This window comes from Neofelis nebulosa, chromosome 15, assembly GCF_028018385.1.
Source record: "Neofelis nebulosa isolate mNeoNeb1 chromosome 15, mNeoNeb1.pri, whole genome shotgun sequence".
NCBI classification, from domain to species: domain Eukaryota; kingdom Metazoa; phylum Chordata; class Mammalia; order Carnivora; family Felidae; genus Neofelis; species Neofelis nebulosa.
In genome coordinates this window covers 42062167-42079477 of record NC_080796.1, presented here as the reverse complement: position 1 = coordinate 42079477, position 17311 = coordinate 42062167, and the positions used below count along the sequence as shown (strand labels likewise).

Here is a 17311-nt window from a genome sequence, read left to right as displayed (position 1 = left end):
TTCGGACCCAGGCCTACAATCCAGAGAAACAAAGAAAAAGAGGCAGAAAGGCTGAAGCGCCGAGGAGGGATCGGAGAGACGGGAGAACAGCAGGATCCATAGAAAGACAGGCCCAAAGGAAGATAGCAAGGGACATTACCCGGAGCTCAAAGAGTTTTTGGCTTTACTGAAAATGGGACCTACTGTAGGGAAGCATCCTAGATGTCCTTGACTCTTTCCCATCACGTCAGCCCAGTTTGTATGATCAGTTTGTTTGGGAATATTCTCTGCTCCCTGAAGGCAGGGGTTGGGGACAGGATGGGAGAGGACGGGGGGTCCCCAGATGTTTGGGCAAGTGGCCTTTGAGTAAATCCACCCTGCACTCCTGTCTGCCGGCAATCCGTTCATTTATTCATCCAACACCTGTAAGAGGCCGGGCATGCCGGGACCCGGGCGAACAGAGAACAGAACCCAGTCCCCTCATGTTCTGCGATCAAGCCGCAGAACTAGAACTCCTGCCGGCCACACCAGTCTGTGGCTGGACTCAAATAAGGGAGTTGAGCTCTGATGGCTCTTGTATTCTCTTATTGAAGAGTTCTGCCTTTCTTACACTTTCCTATCAAATTCTTGGGAAATAATTCCAGCCGCGGCGTAGCTAGACCACGGGGGATATGCGGATGGTCTCCATCTGGCTTGGGACCCCTGGAGGACAGGGGGGCGTCAGAAGCCTGGCATGGGGGTGTGGTGGCCATTCTATCAGACCAGTGCAAGAGTCAAGTGAGGAGACTGGACTGCCGACATGCGGTGGCCTGGCGTCTTCGGTCTCCTGGGTCTTCTTGTACCTCTGAGGGTTAGGAAGATGCTTTGTTCAACAGCGGGGAGCAGCCCAGAGGGTTGGGGCCTGGACGAGAGAATGCTGAAGGGCATCCAAGAACCTCGGACCCCCTCAGCCTTCAGAGGGGCCATCCCTCGTGTGCACAGCACCAGGCTCTCCCACCTTGCATCTGGGTCGGCATGGCTATGCATGGTGCCCAGCTCAATCTGTTGACTGCCTTGCTTCTTCTCTCCTCCCCATCAAACTCCGTCCTCCTCAGGCAATTCACGTGCCCTCTCCTCATGCACGGACCTGCAAGATGGGGCCAGTCAGCCTGCCTTCTTGAAATCCTGCTGGAATAATGAAGGACACAAAGCGGCACCCATTTCTGTCCGTTAGGGGAGAACACCCAGCCTTCTGAGGCCCTTCCTTCTCCCTCCACAAGCTCACCTCACTTGCTCCCCTACTCCTTTCCATCCTCAGCCTGGGAAGAGAATGGCAAGAATCCTTCCTCCCTGTTGAACTGGTTTGTCTACTTTCTTCTCCCTTCCCCAGAGCCCAGGTCTCATTAAGCCCAGATTCCTCTGTGTGTGTTGAGGGGAGGGGGCACAGGGCAGGGTGGAGCTAAGGGGGCTGGCACTGATGCTAAAGGGCAGAGAGGGGGATGCATTTATTTGTTCATATAGGACTTCACTTTTAGCAGACTGAGCTTTCCATGGTGGCTATCTCATGTCCTGGTCCCCACCCAGCAGCTTTAACCCCGTCTTTATGAATCTAATTCCAATATGGCGGCAGGGGCGGGGGCGGTCTCCACACTACCAAGAAATTTTTGGACACTGGCTGGCTGGCTGTTTTACAATTCAACTCAATTCTGAGCAGGCCTCCCCGGAGACAGAGTCAGATCCCACAGGTTAAGGGCTCAGTCTCCAAGACTCCCCGACTTCACATGCTAATCACTAGGCCAGGTTGTCCCCTGTGCCTCTGACCAATCAGCTTTAAGTCAGAGGTTCCCACAATCTCCCCCTGTCTCCATGTTCACAACCCATTAGCTCTCTAAACCCCATCCTTTTTTGGTTTTGTTTTTAACGGAAGCTTCATTGCAGAGTCACAGTTTATTAATCCACTGGCCAAGGGTGACTGGATTCATCCTCCAGCCCCCACTCCTCATGGGCGGGTTGGGGGGGGGGTAAGATGGGGTCTTCAGGTAAACAACTCCCATCCTTAGGTGACCTAGGGATATTCCAAAAGTTGCCTCATTAACACAACAAGAGAAACTTTTATGATTCTCACCATTTAGGAAATTCCAAAGGTCTTAGGAGCTCTGTGTGAGGGCCCAAGATACATTTCTTATTACCTGTCACAGTCCCACCTGCCCCTAGCTCCTTCTCTCCACGGCCTCCATAAAATCCAAATGACCCACACAAAGGCTGCTAATCTGTGAGCCCAGTCCCAGCTTCCCTCCTAACCAGCCCCCCTGGATGGCTCCTAATGGCCCGCACTCTGTTTCCCTGCAGAGCCTCACCCGACAGCTTAGTGTTTTCTTCCACGCTTTGCCTTGGAAAGGTGAGTAGCTGAGACAACAAACTCACCAGGGAACAGGCACATCACAGAGGAGGTGGCTCTCTAGAAATGCAGGCTCAGGGACACAGGACTCCGGCATCATCGAGCTGTGGCCCTTCCCCCCACCCCCACCCCCCGCAGTGGAGGCAAGTCCCAGCTCCCTCCACGTGGCTACCTGGCCCCACTCCCATCTCCTTCGTCGGAACAAGCCCAGAATTCCTGGGTGTGAGGAGGGCCTTATCAGACAAGGCGACTAGAAGCGTGATTGCCAGGCCAGGGTCCAAACTGCAGGGTCTATACCCTTGTCTGAAAGGACAAGGGGGGTGGGGGGGGGCTCACTAACCGCAGCTTCCTGCTCCCCCTCTTCCTGAATGCAATCCAAGCTCATTCGCAGAGCGGAGGAGTCTGCCGAGGCCAGGGTCTTATCAAAGGGCCTTTTGTCTCCCTGAGCTAAACATTGACTCATTGTTACCTTTCTGCCCGGACTTTTCCAGAGGTGGGAGGCGGCCCAGAGCCTCGGGTCTGCCCGTGGCCTTGAATGCAGTGGTGCCAGAGAAAGAGAGCAGCTCTGCTCTGGGAGGGGGCAGACCCTGGGGCAGGCCTATGTGGTGGCTTTGCTCAGGGCTTCCCGCCCAAGGATGACGGGGGATTCAGCAGGACCACTGGACGCAGGGTTACCTTTCTTCAAGATGAGGCATTCTCCCACCTTTTCCTTCCCGCCTTCTAAACTCAAGCCTGTTAAAGAATTCTCCTCTGCTGGCTTCTCAGATGAAGCACTTTATCCTTTAAAGAAGGGGATCAACATCCTCTGATCTGTCAACATTTCCACATCCCCTCGGCGGTTACGTACCTCCCCTGAGTCATGCCCATTTGCCCTCTTTCTGTGGTGCTTTCTATCGGCCTGCTTGGCCCTCGCGTTGGAATGCTTTCTGAGGGCATCGTCTAGGTCTCCCCCATTAGACTGGAAACTCCCTTCTTTGCAACTCGAAGCCTGAATACAAGCAGTCATGTTCTGTACATGTTTGTTAAATACTGATTCTACGGGGCGCCTGGGTGGCTCAGTTGGTTGAGCGTCTGACTTGGGCTCAGGTCATGATCTCACAGTCTGTGAGTTCAAGCCCCGCACTGGGGCTCTGTGCTGATGGCTCAGAGCCTGGAGCCTGCTTCCGATTCTGTGTCTCCCTCTCTCTCTGCCCCTTCCCTGCTCATGCTCTGTCTCTCTCTCTGAAAAATAAATAAAAACATTAAGAAAAAACATTTTTAAATACTGATTCTAGCCTCAGCTCTCCCATGGACAGCGTTTGAAAGGTCTATGTGGAAAGTCTCTCTCTCTCTCTCTCTCTGTCTCCCTCCCTCCCTCTCGGGATTGGACATAAGCTGCAGGTTATTTCATGTAGATCAACCACCCACTGCTGACTATAGTTACGACATTGACTATAGTAAATGACACAAAATGAGTTGAGTTAGATTCCTCCCCAAGCCTCGAAGGCAATTACGTGTCTCAGGAAAGGGTTAATCACCTCCTCTCCACCCAGAGACACAGCCCCAAAAGTCATTAAGTGAGAAGTGATAACTTCAGAAGGAAAAATCTCCTCCCAGCCTGTGTTCAGCTGTGCGGGGGCCCAGGCTCCTTTAACACTGATGCCACCTGAGAAGGACCCCAGCCTGGACCCAAATGGAGGCCCTGGGGCACTAACATGCCGGGCAGCTCCTTCCCCCACGCCCAGCATTTTCTACTAGATGCAAAGCTCTGACACAGCCTCAGTGTGTCACAGGGCATGCCTCCTCTCTGCCAGCCTGCCTCCCCGCCTTCCATCCCTCCCCGCTTCTGCCCAGGGGCCGAGAGGACCCTGGAAGGCAGTGTTGAGCGTTCCGCTGACCCCAGACCATTTCCAGAATGTGCCTTTTCTGCCCTCTTAAGCATATAGTCCCACTCCTCAGTGCTTGGAGGGTGTATGTTCCAGTTCCCTTCAGGTACCAAGAGCAGCTTCAAGAAGTCAGGATGCCAGAGCAGTGCACTCGGGTTCTGGGAATGAGCAAGGGTGTGAGCACGAGTTCGTTTATTCGACTGGAAAACGGGGGCAGTGGCTTTTGCAGAACAAATGTTTTCTGCTTGGGTGTGTTTACGTAGTAGCTGTATGCTGGTGAGAGAGGGGGCCTTGGTCACAGCACCAGGGGTGAGGACAGCCCCACGTGCTCCCCAACCTGGACTGACCCAATGCCACCTTCCTTTCTCTGCACACTCACACTTTCCTCAAGAGTACACGGGTCTGGGGCGCCTGGGTGGCGCAGTCGGTTAAGCGTCCGACTTCAGCCAGGTCACGATCTCGCGGTCCGTGAGTTCGAGCCCCGCGTCAGGCTCTGGGCTGATGGCTCGGAGCCTGGAGCCTGTTTCCAATTCTGTGTCTCCCTCTCTCTCTGCCCCTCCCCCGTTCATGCTCTGTCTCTGTCTGTCCCAAAAATAAATAAAAAACATTAAAAAAAAAAAAAAAAAAAAAAATTTAAAAAAAAAAAAAAGAGTACACGGGTCTGACCTCACCCGACTTCAGTATCAACACGCTTTCTTTTCTGTCATTGTTCCTAATGCAGTTTATTTCTCATCCCTACCTACGATGGCTGATGGCTATTTTAGACCTTTTGTCTTAGCAAGGGCCTGCCCCTTCGCCTACTTTTCTTGCCATCAGCGGTTGACATTCAAAGGGAAAATATTACCCATTAAGAGGAACTCCTTCCATTTCTCAACCTCTACCCATAAAGTTGGGTGGTTTTTTTTTTTTTCAATCTTTATTTTTGAGAGAGAGAGAGAGAGAGAGAGAGACAGAGCGTGAGCAGGGGAGGGGCAGAGGGAGAGGGAAATACAGAATCTGAAGCAGGCTCCAGGCTCTGGGCTGTCGACACAAAGAGTCCAACACGGGGCTCGAACCCATGGGCTGTGAGATCACAACCTCAGACGAAGTCGGACGCTTAACTGACTGAGCCACCCAGGCGTCCCCCCCCTGCCCCCCCCTTTTTTTTCTTTTTACATCTCTCCATGCTTTGCTTCTTCCCCCCTGACCTGGAAGAGAAGGTGCTGACCCTTTTTCCTAAGAATTCATTCTTGTTCACTAGATTCCATCCCTTCTTTCCTTCAAGAACCTTGCTTTATAATGATCACCTTTCCTATATGTTTTTTTCCTTCATAGACTCCTCATAGTGTATGATCATGCTCAAATGTTTTCCATCCCAAAGCAAAACCAAAACCAAAACAGAACAATCCTCCTTGACCCTGATGACCTATCAATTTCTCTAGCTTCCTTTCACCTTACAGCTAAGCTTAAATTGCATTCACTGTCTCATGTCCACGAACTGCACACAGTGCTCCTGGGTTAGCTTTCCACATGCAAATCTCCACCGGAATTGCTTTTGCTGAGATTAATGGGGACGTCCAAATTTCCGCATCCAATGGAAACGTTTTATTTATTGTCATATTTGACGTATCTGGGGCATTTGATACTGTTGACCATGTATCCTTCTAGAAACTCTTTTAATTAGCTTTCAAAGTCTCTCTTTCTCTCTCTGTCTCTGTCTCTCTCTCCTATCTTTCAGAGAACACCTTCCATATGTTGCTGGGGTTTTTTTAAAACGTTTATTTATTTTTGATACAGAGAGAGACAGAGCATGAACAGAGGAGGGTCAGAGAGAGAGGAAGACACAGTATCTAAAGCAGGCTCCAGGCTCTGAGCTGTCAGCACAGAGCCCGACGCGGGACTCGAACTCATGGACCGTGAGATCATGACCTGAGCCCAAGTAGGACGCTTAACCGACTGAGCCACCCAGGCACCCCCTTTCCATATGTTTATTAAACAAACATTTGTCAAATGCTCACTATGGGCCAAGCATTCTTCTACAAGATGGGCAAAGCCCTTGTTTTCACAGAGCTTACTTTTGGTTGAGGGAAAGAGATGGCAAATAAAATAAGTAAACAAAATAGGAGATAGTGGTGAGTACAATGCAGAGAACTAAAGGGTGGAACTCTAAAGGAAAAGGATGAGGGTCATCTTTAGATGGAGAATCAGTAAAGCCTTCTCTGAAGATCTAAAATTTAATCAGAGACTTGAAAGATAAGGAACCAGCCATGTAAAGATGAGGCGAAAAGAATTCTAGCAGAAGGAACAGCCAAGGCAAAGTCCAGAGCTGGGTCAAAGTCCATGTGTTTAAAGAACATGCAGACATATTCCTGCATAAAGCCCTGCGACCCAAGAGGATGAGGTGGCGAAGACATAGGAGAAGCAGATAGCACCCGGAAAACAAGAGGAGAAAGGGTTTCAAAAAGAAGGGAGTTGTCCATGAGAAGGATTGCTCAGAGACAGAGATGAAATCAAGGGGGACCATTAGATCTGCCAACACGGACACCACTGCTGACATTTGCAAGTGCAATCGTGGGGACATGGTGGACCATGGTGCACACGGATGCGTCTTTGAAGGGGTGGAGGTGTGAGCGTGGGGTGAGAAAGGAGAACCCAGGACTATTTCAAAGAACATTCCCACAGGAAAAGCCAAGAGATTACAATCACATTTGATTGCCTTTCCCTCCAGCTAGAACGTGAGCTCCTTTCTAAACTGGATTTGTCTTCCCAGTATTGGGTAGAGGGTTGGAACTCAGGAAATTGTACAATGAATGAATGAATGAATGGACGAACTGAAACCAGAGACCTTGATTCTATCCCCAGGTCTATGCCTTCTAACCTCACGAGCTCTCGCAAACTCATTTTCTTCCTACGTAAAGCGAGAGTAATAATCCTACCTTTGCCAAGATCACAGGGCTGTCTGGTGTTCAATGAAGTTATTCGTTTGTGGTAGCTTTGTGGCGGCAGAAACAGCACTAGCCTTGCTGACAGGCAGATGCGAATTCAACTAATTACCAACTTGTGAACCTGGGCAAGGTAAGTCACCTGTCTGAGCCTCAGTTTCCTTAATGGGAGGTTGTATATAAACGTGTGGGGCTGTCATGAGAATAAGTTAGATGTTGGAGGTGAGAATGTCTGACTCATAACAGGGGCTCAATAAATGTTAATTGAAGTGGAGGGGAGAGGAGGAGTTCATCAGCCTTGGTGGGGTCCCCCCGGGATGCCCGGTGCCTGGGGGAGAGCTGTAGTCCGAATGCTGCCGGGCAGCAAAGCCACAGAGCTCTGTCTCCTTTCCTTGTGCAGGACGACCCGTGCAGAACCGCTCTGGGTCTCCGTCCCAGCGTGGAGGAAGTAAGAAGAGAAACCGACATCGGTACAGTCCTTGTGCTTCCCCAAATATGCATCTCACGTATGTCTCAAAATAACTCTGTGCATCCAGAACGTAGCAGAGATGTGACATGACTTGCTCAAGGGCACATGGCCGTCACGCGATGGCACAATCGGGTCTCGCTGCTCCATATCCTGAGGACTTTCCCTGCTTCCTCTCTTCCAAGACTGAAGGGGAAGAAATCAAAGGTTTGAGCACCTAAGGAATGAGGAAGCCTTGATCACGGTAACCTATGCTGCCAGGAGCCTGAGAAGGGGCATGAAGAGGGGGAGACAGCTCACGGGGGGCTCAGGAGACAGATCACTAGCATGGGTGATGGGTGAGCAGGAAGCCAAAACCAGCCCCAGCCTCCAATAGCTGACAGTCACTTTTTTGAGATGAACCCCAGAGAAGGGGGCGGGCTGTCTGCCTCCCACGCAGCTCAGGTGCCCACCCAGAAGGCTCTTCCTTGCCCCTGTGCCCAATCTTCCTGGGCCCAAATTCCTGCCACGTAGTCACTCACCGGTTAAGTTCAACAGTAGAGACGATGCCTCCAGATGCTGTTGAATGTGCATCATCCTATCCTGACGTGACAGGCAAGCAGAGCAGAGAGGCCACAGGAGTGGACTCTTAAGAGATCTTTCCGACTGGAACGTCTCCTGAAGTTGGACCAGGTTCACCTCCTTGAGAGGATATTGGAGGAAGGACACTTTTAGGAAGTGTGCACAACAGCCAGAGTTCAAGACCGGACGCGACTTGAGTGACTTAGGGCAGCTCTCTTAATCTGTTTCTGCCTCCGTTTCCCCTCTACTAGGGGGAAGGATTAAACAGGATAGTGTGGGTAAAGTGCCTACTTCCGTGTCCTGTACATATTTAACTTCAGTAAATGTTGCCTATCGTTACAACTCTCAAGATGAGCCCCAAGGTCTGACTCCAGAGTCTACCTTTTTACCCTGTTCTCTGCTGCCTTTCAGGGACATGAGTCTGTTCCTGGGGATTTAGGATGAGGTTCTCCATCTCTGGTTAGGAGGTTCCTCTGTATAGTCCCAGGCCCCGGGTGGAGACGATGTCCACACCTTTGCTTGTCAAGCCTGACTACCCAAAGGACCACTGGAGTACCTGGTTACCGCCCACCATGCAAGTTGCAATATGAACAGGGGCATATCCAGAGACAGTGAAAAGGTGCACCTCAGGGGCCCCTGGGTAGTTCAGTTGGTTAAGTGTCCAACTTCAGTTGAGGTCATGATCTCGCGGTTTGTGAGTTCGAGCCCCATATCGGGCTCTCTCCTGTCAGCACAGAGCCCGCTTCAGATCCTCTGTCTCCCTCTCTCTCTCTCTCTGCACCTCCCCCACTCACACTCTTTCTCTGTCTCTCTCAAAAATAAACATAAAAAGACGTCTTTCTTTAAACTTACTAATTTTAAACTTTAAAAGAGTTCCAGGGGCGCCTGGGTGGTGCATTCAGTTAAGCCTCCGACTCTTGATCTCAGCTCAGGTCATGATCTCAGGGTTTGTGGGTTCAGACGCCAAGTCGGGCTCCACACTCATGGTGTGGAGCCTGCTTGGGATTCTGTCTCTCTTTCTCTCCCTCACCCGTGCATGCTCTCTCTCTCAATCTCTCAAAATAAACTTTAAAAAAAATTCCAAAAAGAGTTCAAAGAGTTCCCACATACTCTTCACCCAGCTTCCCCAAATGTTAGCATCTTACAGAAGTTCACTTATTAAAAGCAAATCGAGGGACTCCTGTGTGGCTCAGTCGGTTAAGCGACCGACTCGAGCTCAGGTCACGATCTTGCAGTTTGTGAGTTTGAGCCCCACTTTGGGCTCTGTGCTGACAGCTCAGAGCCTGGAGCCCACTATGAGTTCTGTGTCTCCCTCTCTCTCTCTGCCCCTCCTCTGCTTGTGCTCTGTCTGTCTCTCTCTCTCAAAAATGAATAAACATTGGGGCACTTGGGTGGCTCAGTCGGTTAAGCATCCGAGTTCGGTTCAGGTCATGATCTCACAGTTCATGGGTTCGAGCCCCGCGTCGGGCTCTGGGCTGACAGCTCCAGAGCTCGGAGCCTGCTTTGGATTCTGTGTCTCCCTCTCTCTCCCCCTCTGCCACTCATGCTCTGTCCCTGTCTCTCAAAAATAAACATTAAAACATTTTTTTTTAATGAATAAACCTTAAAAAAATATTTTTTTAAGCCAAATCAAGATGTCCTTTTCCAATGCAAGATCCAACCCAGAATTTTCACGGCATTTATTTGTCGTGTCTCTTTTCTCTTCAATGTGTGATCGTGCCTTTGTCTTTAAATATCCTGGTGCCTTTCAAGAATCCTGGCCAATTATTTCTGCGGAATGTCTCTCAATTGGTATTTGATGTTTTCTCATGTTTAAGTTCAGATTGTGCGTTGCTGGCAAGAACACTGTGACATTGTGTCCTTTTTAGTGCAGTGTAAAAGGAGGCACTGGCTATCAAGTACGCATCATAACCCGTGATGTTAACTCCGTTAACTTTGTTAAACTTGTATCTGCCACGTGTTTTCATCACAAAGTCACTGCTCTTCCTGTTTCGACCAGTACGTATCTTACAGGTGGATACCTTGAGACTCTGCAAAAATCCTACTTCCCATCATGCTTTCTTCCACTAATTTTAGCATATGTTAATGATTTTTACCCTGTAACAATTATTACTGTGGTGGTTGCCAAGTTGTGATTTTTGTTTCCATCATTCCTTCAACATTTATTTATTGGGATGCTACTGTACCAGAGTCATTTCTTAACCCCCATTTAATTATTTACTCAGTTATTTCTTTACATCGCTATGGGATCATATATATTTATTTTATTCTGTGGGTTACAGTCCATGACTGTTATTTATTTTGTTGCTCAGCTTAGCGCATTTGGCTAGAGAGACCCTTTACGTCGGCTGTTCTGTCCTTTTGACATGCTTCCACCATTCTTTGAGACTTCCTTGTGTTTTTAAAATTTGTTATTATTTTTAAAAATCCTATTAATATTTATTTATTTTGAGAGAGACAGACAGACAGACAGCCAGAGCGTGAACAGGGGAAGGGCAGAGAGAGAGAGGGAGACACAGAATCTGATGCAGGCTCCAGGCTCTGAGCTGTCGGCTCAGAGCCCGATGTGGGGCTTGAACTCATGAACTGTGAGATCGTGACTTGAGCTGAAGCCAGACACCTAACTGACTGTGCCACCCAGGCGCCCCAAGACTTCCTTGCTTTGGGCATCATGAGATGTCTGGGGCCCATCTTGTTCTTTCTCTGTTCTCAGCCTGAACTTTTTGAAGGACTACTGGACCCTATTTTGTAAAATTATATTAAGAAGCCTGATGTGGGTGCTAGATATGTTCGTTGCGACTGGGGTGTTATTACTCCTAGGCCCTTTTGATGAATAGAACTAGGAAATATATGTATATATTATACACACACATCTGTATCTTTATCTATACTTACCTGTCTGTATATATATATATATATATATATTAAAAATCATGAGTTCATATTGATAACTCCAATTGTAATCTAAAATCACAGGGCTTTTTCTGGTCTTTCTCATTTTCTCATTTGTAACTCTCTTCTCCAACGGCAAGAAACATAGTGCTTTCCTCCATAATAAAGTTACTTGTTTGCTCGATCCTGTAATACACATAAACGCAGAATGCTAGCCCATAAATGGGAAGTACATCGCCATCAGCTAGAATCTGTCTTTAGCCTTTGACATCATTGTGTGAACCGGACTAACACCATCTTGGACGAACGTGTCACGACGACTGCTTTGTGACCTGAGGCTTTGAGTACACCCCCCACATCCACATTCTTTCCTTTTTGTCTAATCACACCCATAAGTACACCCTTGGGGCATAATATCCTTTACTCCGAAGACACGATATTTCCTACCTGGTGGGTTACTGGCACGTATTCCCCAGTCTCTAGAGTTATAGGAGTACATCTTACGGAGCTGAGGTTGCAGACGTACGTGTCTTGGGTCTTATAGCCACTCAAGACACGCTTCTGTCCCTGAGTCCCCTTAAGAAACCATTTCTCAGGGCGCCTCGGTGGCTCAGTTGCTGGAGCGTCTGACTTGATTTCGGCTCAGGTCATGACCCCAGGGTCGTGGGTTTGAGGATTGAGCCCCAAGTCAGGCTCGGTGCTGGGCATAGGACCTGCTTGAGATTCTCTCTCTCTCCCTCTGCCCCCTCCCCCTGTGGCACTCTCTAAAATAGAAATAAATGAAGAAATAAACAAATACATAAATAAATACATAAATAAGCACGTTATCCTCAAGCTGGACGTGTCAGCAGGTACCTCCCGTTCATGCAGCAATCACATAGTGAAAGTAGATTTTTTTTTCAAAGTTAAACTAGTTCTTTTCTTCCCCACTCCCTTTCGTGTGGTATGGCCTTCATTTTTAACGTAATTAAGTTTGTTACTGTGTGTATTTCATCTGGGATCCTTCCACCCTCCTCCAAACACACACATCCCGCTTATTTCTTTATTATTTACATATTTATTTCCTGGATATGTGAAACATGACCACAGTTCTAAAATCGGAACTATGCAAAAAGTATACTCAGCCAAGGACAGTTCTTGCCATCCTTCCCACCCTCTCCCTGTCTCCCCTTTCTACAGCCTTCCCACCTACCCTCTGTAGCTAATCAGTCCCATTAGCTTGGGGTTCCCCGTTGCTATATTTCTTCTTGCACAAATGCAGGTACGCGTGCATTTTCTTAGGTCCTTTTCTTTTTTACATGAGAAGCAGCGTCCTACAGATGAAAAGATAATTTTGGCTGCTGCTGGAACGGGTGCGGGAGGGGGGCTTGAGTGGATGTAAAGGGAACAGTTAGAGACCTGCCACCAAAAGAGAGCAGATGGGGCACTGGGGCGGCGGTGGTGTTAGAGGGAAAGGAGGAGGACAGGTTTGAATGTTTGGAGGTGACGTGGTGATTCGGTAACTGATTACTCAGGGCCAGGGAGAGGGGCCCGGTCAGAGATGATGCATTGGTTTCCGGCTTTACTGATCGGACGGATGCTAGTGTCACTGGCTGAGACCTACCCCACTGTAAAAGGATCAGATTTGGGCAGAGGGTCCCCCCTCCTGGGTCCGGGTCTGGACATGTTGAGTCTGAAGTGGAAACAGAGTTGGCAGTGGAGACATAAAACACAGAGGGGAGCTGTGAAGAGAAATGTCTCAAGCCGCGTGAATTCTGCCCTGGTTTTCCGGACACGTAGGTCAGGAAGTAAGATTGCGGCGGCGCAGGGAGAATGATCTGCACCCAGTTCTGGCAAGGGGGGTGGGGTTCCTTACACCACCAAACAAGGCCACAACCTCAGCTAGGTGTCCTACAGTTCAACTCCACTCTGGCACCGCTTACCCAGAGACATCAGCAGATCCACAGGCTGGGGGCCCCGTCGCACAAGACCGCTCCCCGCTTCGGACACCAGTGTGGAGTCCAGCTTGTGATCTGTGCTTCTGACCAGCTGGCTGTAGGTCAGAGGCTTCCGCGACCCCTCATTGGGTCCGATTAATTGGCTAGAGCGGCTCATAGAACTCAGGAAGCCCGTTTACCCCCTAGATTACCAGTTTGTTACAAAAGATGTTGAAGGATACGAATCAACGACCAGCTGGAGAGATAGGCAGGGCAAGGTCCCAAACAAAGAAGTTTTTATCCTGCCGTGGATGCGCTCTGGTTCACCAACATGGATGTTTTCCAAACTGTGTCCTTCGGCCTTTTAAGGCGGTTTCGTTAACATAGGTCTGATTGATTAAATCATGGGCCAGTGGCAATTGAACTTATTCTCCAGCCCGGTTCCCCTCCCCAGAGGTGGGGGATGGGGTGCAGGTAGGATTGACAGTTCCAGCCTCTAATCTCTGGATTGGTTCCTCTGGGAACCAGCCCTCACCTTAGCGGATCTAGGGGCTTTCCAAAAGTCACTCATTAACATAACAGATGATATCCCTCTCTCCCTCTTCACAGGAAACCCCAAGGGTGTTAAGAGCCCAGTGCCAGAAACGGGCACAGAAACGAAGACCAAGTGTGTATTTCTTATCGCAAACCAAAATATTACAGGAAGATGTGCCGGTCCCGTGCAGAAGAACAACCCCAAAAAGAAAACCTTGGGAGTCACTCAACTCTCTTCTTGCAGGAGGCTGGTCGCTCAGGGCAGCAGCCTTCCCAGTGGGTGAGGTCAGAGGCACAGGGCAGTGCCTGCCCCTCTAGGTGGAGGTGGGATGGCAGAAGATTCAGGCTGCAATTGTGCCTGATTTCAAGTCACCCTAAAATGCTAATGATCCTGTATTTGAAGTAACTTCAACTAAACCGTATCCCCACCGCTCACAAGACCTACGTGGACCCTGGCTATTACAGAGCCCCTGCCTGAGGCATGGGGGTTGGGGGAGTCACAGGGGGGAGGGAACCAACCCTCTCAAGCAGATGGGCACAGCAGGGAGCGATGGAAAGGAGGCCCCTGGGATTCCTTAGGGAGAGTGTAGCGGGGGTCAGGTCAGTTGGAGGTGTAGATGCCAAAAGTCATCTTGTGTTTTCTTCCTCTCCGTTTTCAGGCCTGAAGGTAAGGAGGTAGAGAACACTCCAGAGCTCATTTCAAGGAGACAACCCTATTCATGGATAAGAAAATTTTTGAACAGTGTCTTGGGGCAGATGCTCAGATCATGAGGGGCTCTGAGCGTAGGTGTGGCGGGGAGAGCTTCCTGGTTGACCTACGTACAGCACCCACACCAGGAGGGAACAAGAGGATCGAAAGGGTGGCATGGGAGGTGAGAACGGACGTGTGCCTTGTGTTAGGTCCCTTGATATCTCCTACCCCAATCTTTGGTTAAAAAGTCCGAGAACAACAAAAATGCTTCAAGTAACTTGGTTTCCTATGAGAATCAATTAAAAGCCTGGGCTTTGAGGCTGGTCGGGCTTGGGTCTGATTAATTTGCTGGGAGTGGGGACAGTGAGGGTGAAACGAGGCCACAGTGCATGGAGTAGGAGGGCAGGCAGCGCAGGGAGGCCCCGGAGCCACACCCCCAGATGGAGAGCACACAGGATGGTACATGAGCAGGTTGTCTGCAGGAGGTTCTGGAAACTGGAGGAGGGCTTTTGACTGTTCCGGGCTGAGGAATTTCAGTGTAGGCTGATATCAGTCCAATCCTCAAGGGCACCCACTGGCGTCTGAATTACATATGTATATGATAATAATATTAATAGATTCCATTTTTTGAGCAATGTGGTAAGTGTGTTTCATATGTATTATCTCATTTGATTCTATTTTCAATGAGCATAATTTCTCAAAATTATTGTAAAAGGTAAGGATTATTACTGTTTCTACAAGGTTCATTCTTATTATATAATTTTTTTTTTTTACACTTCATGTTCAAACTAAGTAACTGTAGGATAGCGCTCCCTGAACCAGCGTTCCCTGGTTCCCTGAACCACACAACAAAGGAAGTTAAAGGAATCAAAAATAAACCGAAAAGGAAACAGGTGCAGGGTGCCTGGCAGCCTGACTCCTAAGCTTGCACTCTTGTCCACGATATGTTTCTCTCCCCTCCCTTCTCCCATCTACCCATCCACCTATTCTTCCATCCACGCATCCATCCATCCATCTGTCCATCACCCGTCTGTCCATCCATCTATCCATCCATCCACCCATCCATCCATCCATCTTTCTGACTATATATCAACTTACAGACATAATTCTTTTTTGAGTGGGAGGTTGGATTAGATAATCTAAAACGTTCCTTCCAGGTCTTCGGTTCTCTGAGGTATATTTTATCTTAGACCATATTGTGATTATTTTTGGCATGGTGTTTATCTTCCTAATTAAGTTGCTTGGACTCATTTTAACATATGTTTCAGAGCTGGCATGGATCTAAGAGATGGTTCCGTCCAAGTTCCCCATTTTATGAGTGAGATGCAGTGACTCACTATAGCTCGTCTGGCTTTGCCAGGATACCATTCTGCTTTGAATTATTTTGAACCGTGGATACGTGGCAAGTGCTGAATAAGGACAATGATCCAGCTAGGCAACGAGCAAGAGGGAATGGCAGCCTGGAACTAGAACATCACCTGTCTTTACCTCCCTCGTCTGCCAAGGGTCACCGATGACAATGATGATGACGGTGGTGGCGATGAGGAAGATGATGGCAATGACTCCTGCAGTTCACTGGGCCCTTATATTAGAAGGGATTTGAGGAGTCATCCAATATACCTTCTTGTTTCCTGCCCACGTACGCCCGATTCATTTCTGAAAGATGCCTACCTTATTTAGAAAATGCTTGAGGGGCGCCTGGGTGGCGCAGTCGGTTGGGCGTCCGACTTCAGCCAGGTCACGATCTCGCGGTCCGTGAGTTCGAGCCCCGCGTCAGGCTCTGGGCTGATGGCTCGGAGCCTGGAGCCTGTTTCCGATTCTGTGTCTCCCTCTTTCTCTGCCCCTCCCCCGTTCATGCTCTGTCTCTCTCTGTCCCAAAAATAAATAAAAAACGTTGAAAAAAAAATTTTAAAAAAAGAAAAAAAAAGAAAAAAAAAAGAAAAAAAAAAAGAAAATGCTTGAGACATTTTCTAGTCTCTATTTGAGCCACCTCAAATAGATTTGAGCCATCGTTCCCCTCTGTTATATATGTTTATTCTTTTTCTCCATTTTAAAAATGAATAACTATAGAACGGCATATAGGTCACTGAACCACACAGCAAAAGGAAGTTGGAGGAAGCAAAAAGAAGTAAACTATATGATCATGGGCGACAAGACATTGGTGACAGATTGGAAGCTGGGTTTGGAGATAGAGAAGCTGGCTTCCCTGAGACACAAACACCATATTCATGCCGATCCCTTTCTTTTCCAATTCCAGGAAACCTGGCGTGGGTGAAGTTGAATCACCCGGAGGGTGTGCCGAAGCCCAGTCGGTACTTTGGACTTTTACTTGCAGCAAGATCGCTCCCATTTCCTCTCGGAGCTGAGTTGGGTGAGCTCTTGGCTTCCATCCCTGCCTCCATTCGCTCCCTTTGAGAAGGAAGAAATAAGATGCCGAAGACCATACTATCATTTGTCGAGCAGCTACACTATGTTAAGCGCTGAGTTTTACATACTTCATAGCACTCGTTCATCTCAGCAATGTTGAAAGGATGGTATTATTATCCCCACTTTACAGATAGGAACAGCCCAGGGTTCCCTGATTGGTAAGTGATGGCTGTCCCATTGAGCCTGACCTATATACGCTCTACAGTCACTCACGTGAAGAAAAGAGCATGGGCGCACTGTGGCCCCATTCCTCCTCAGGTTCTGAGATAGACGTGATTTCTCCTGCCCGTCCCCTGGTCGCCACCTCCTCTAGTCTATGAGCTTCATGCTCTGACAGGATGATCCTCCTCTCCCTACACATGTGATCATGGATCAAGGAATGGAGTGCTTTACCTCACACACACATATTGCAGACTCTTAAATCCCACCTCCAGCTTTAACTCATAACATCGAGTAGGGCCTGCTCTCCACTCGTTCATCTGCTCTTTCTTCCGTGGAATTAACACCCGCTTTTGCACACCTGTGCAACGTCAGGGTGCGGGGTGGCCTCTTCCAGACCATACTTCCCACTATGGAGGGAAGCACCTACGAGGCGACTGGGCCCATCCCGGGTAGCACACAGCCCTTCCACATCGGGTCGGAGTACAGGGCGCCCAGGGACGCACGTGAGTGGTGATTCAGA

General features: G+C 48.9%; 1 long non-coding RNA gene across 1 annotated transcript; it reads right to left on the bottom strand.

The window, feature by feature from the left end:
• Positions 1 to 367: 367 nt before the first annotated feature.
• On the bottom strand, positions 368 to 2632 carry LOC131495375 (uncharacterized). The gene is made up of 2 exons (XR_009253919.1): positions 2383 to 2632; positions 368 to 1105 (listed from the first exon to the last, which is right to left on the bottom strand). It is a non-coding gene; the product is annotated as an uncharacterized LOC131495375 (long non-coding RNA).
• Positions 2633 to 17311: the final 14679 nt, after the last annotated feature.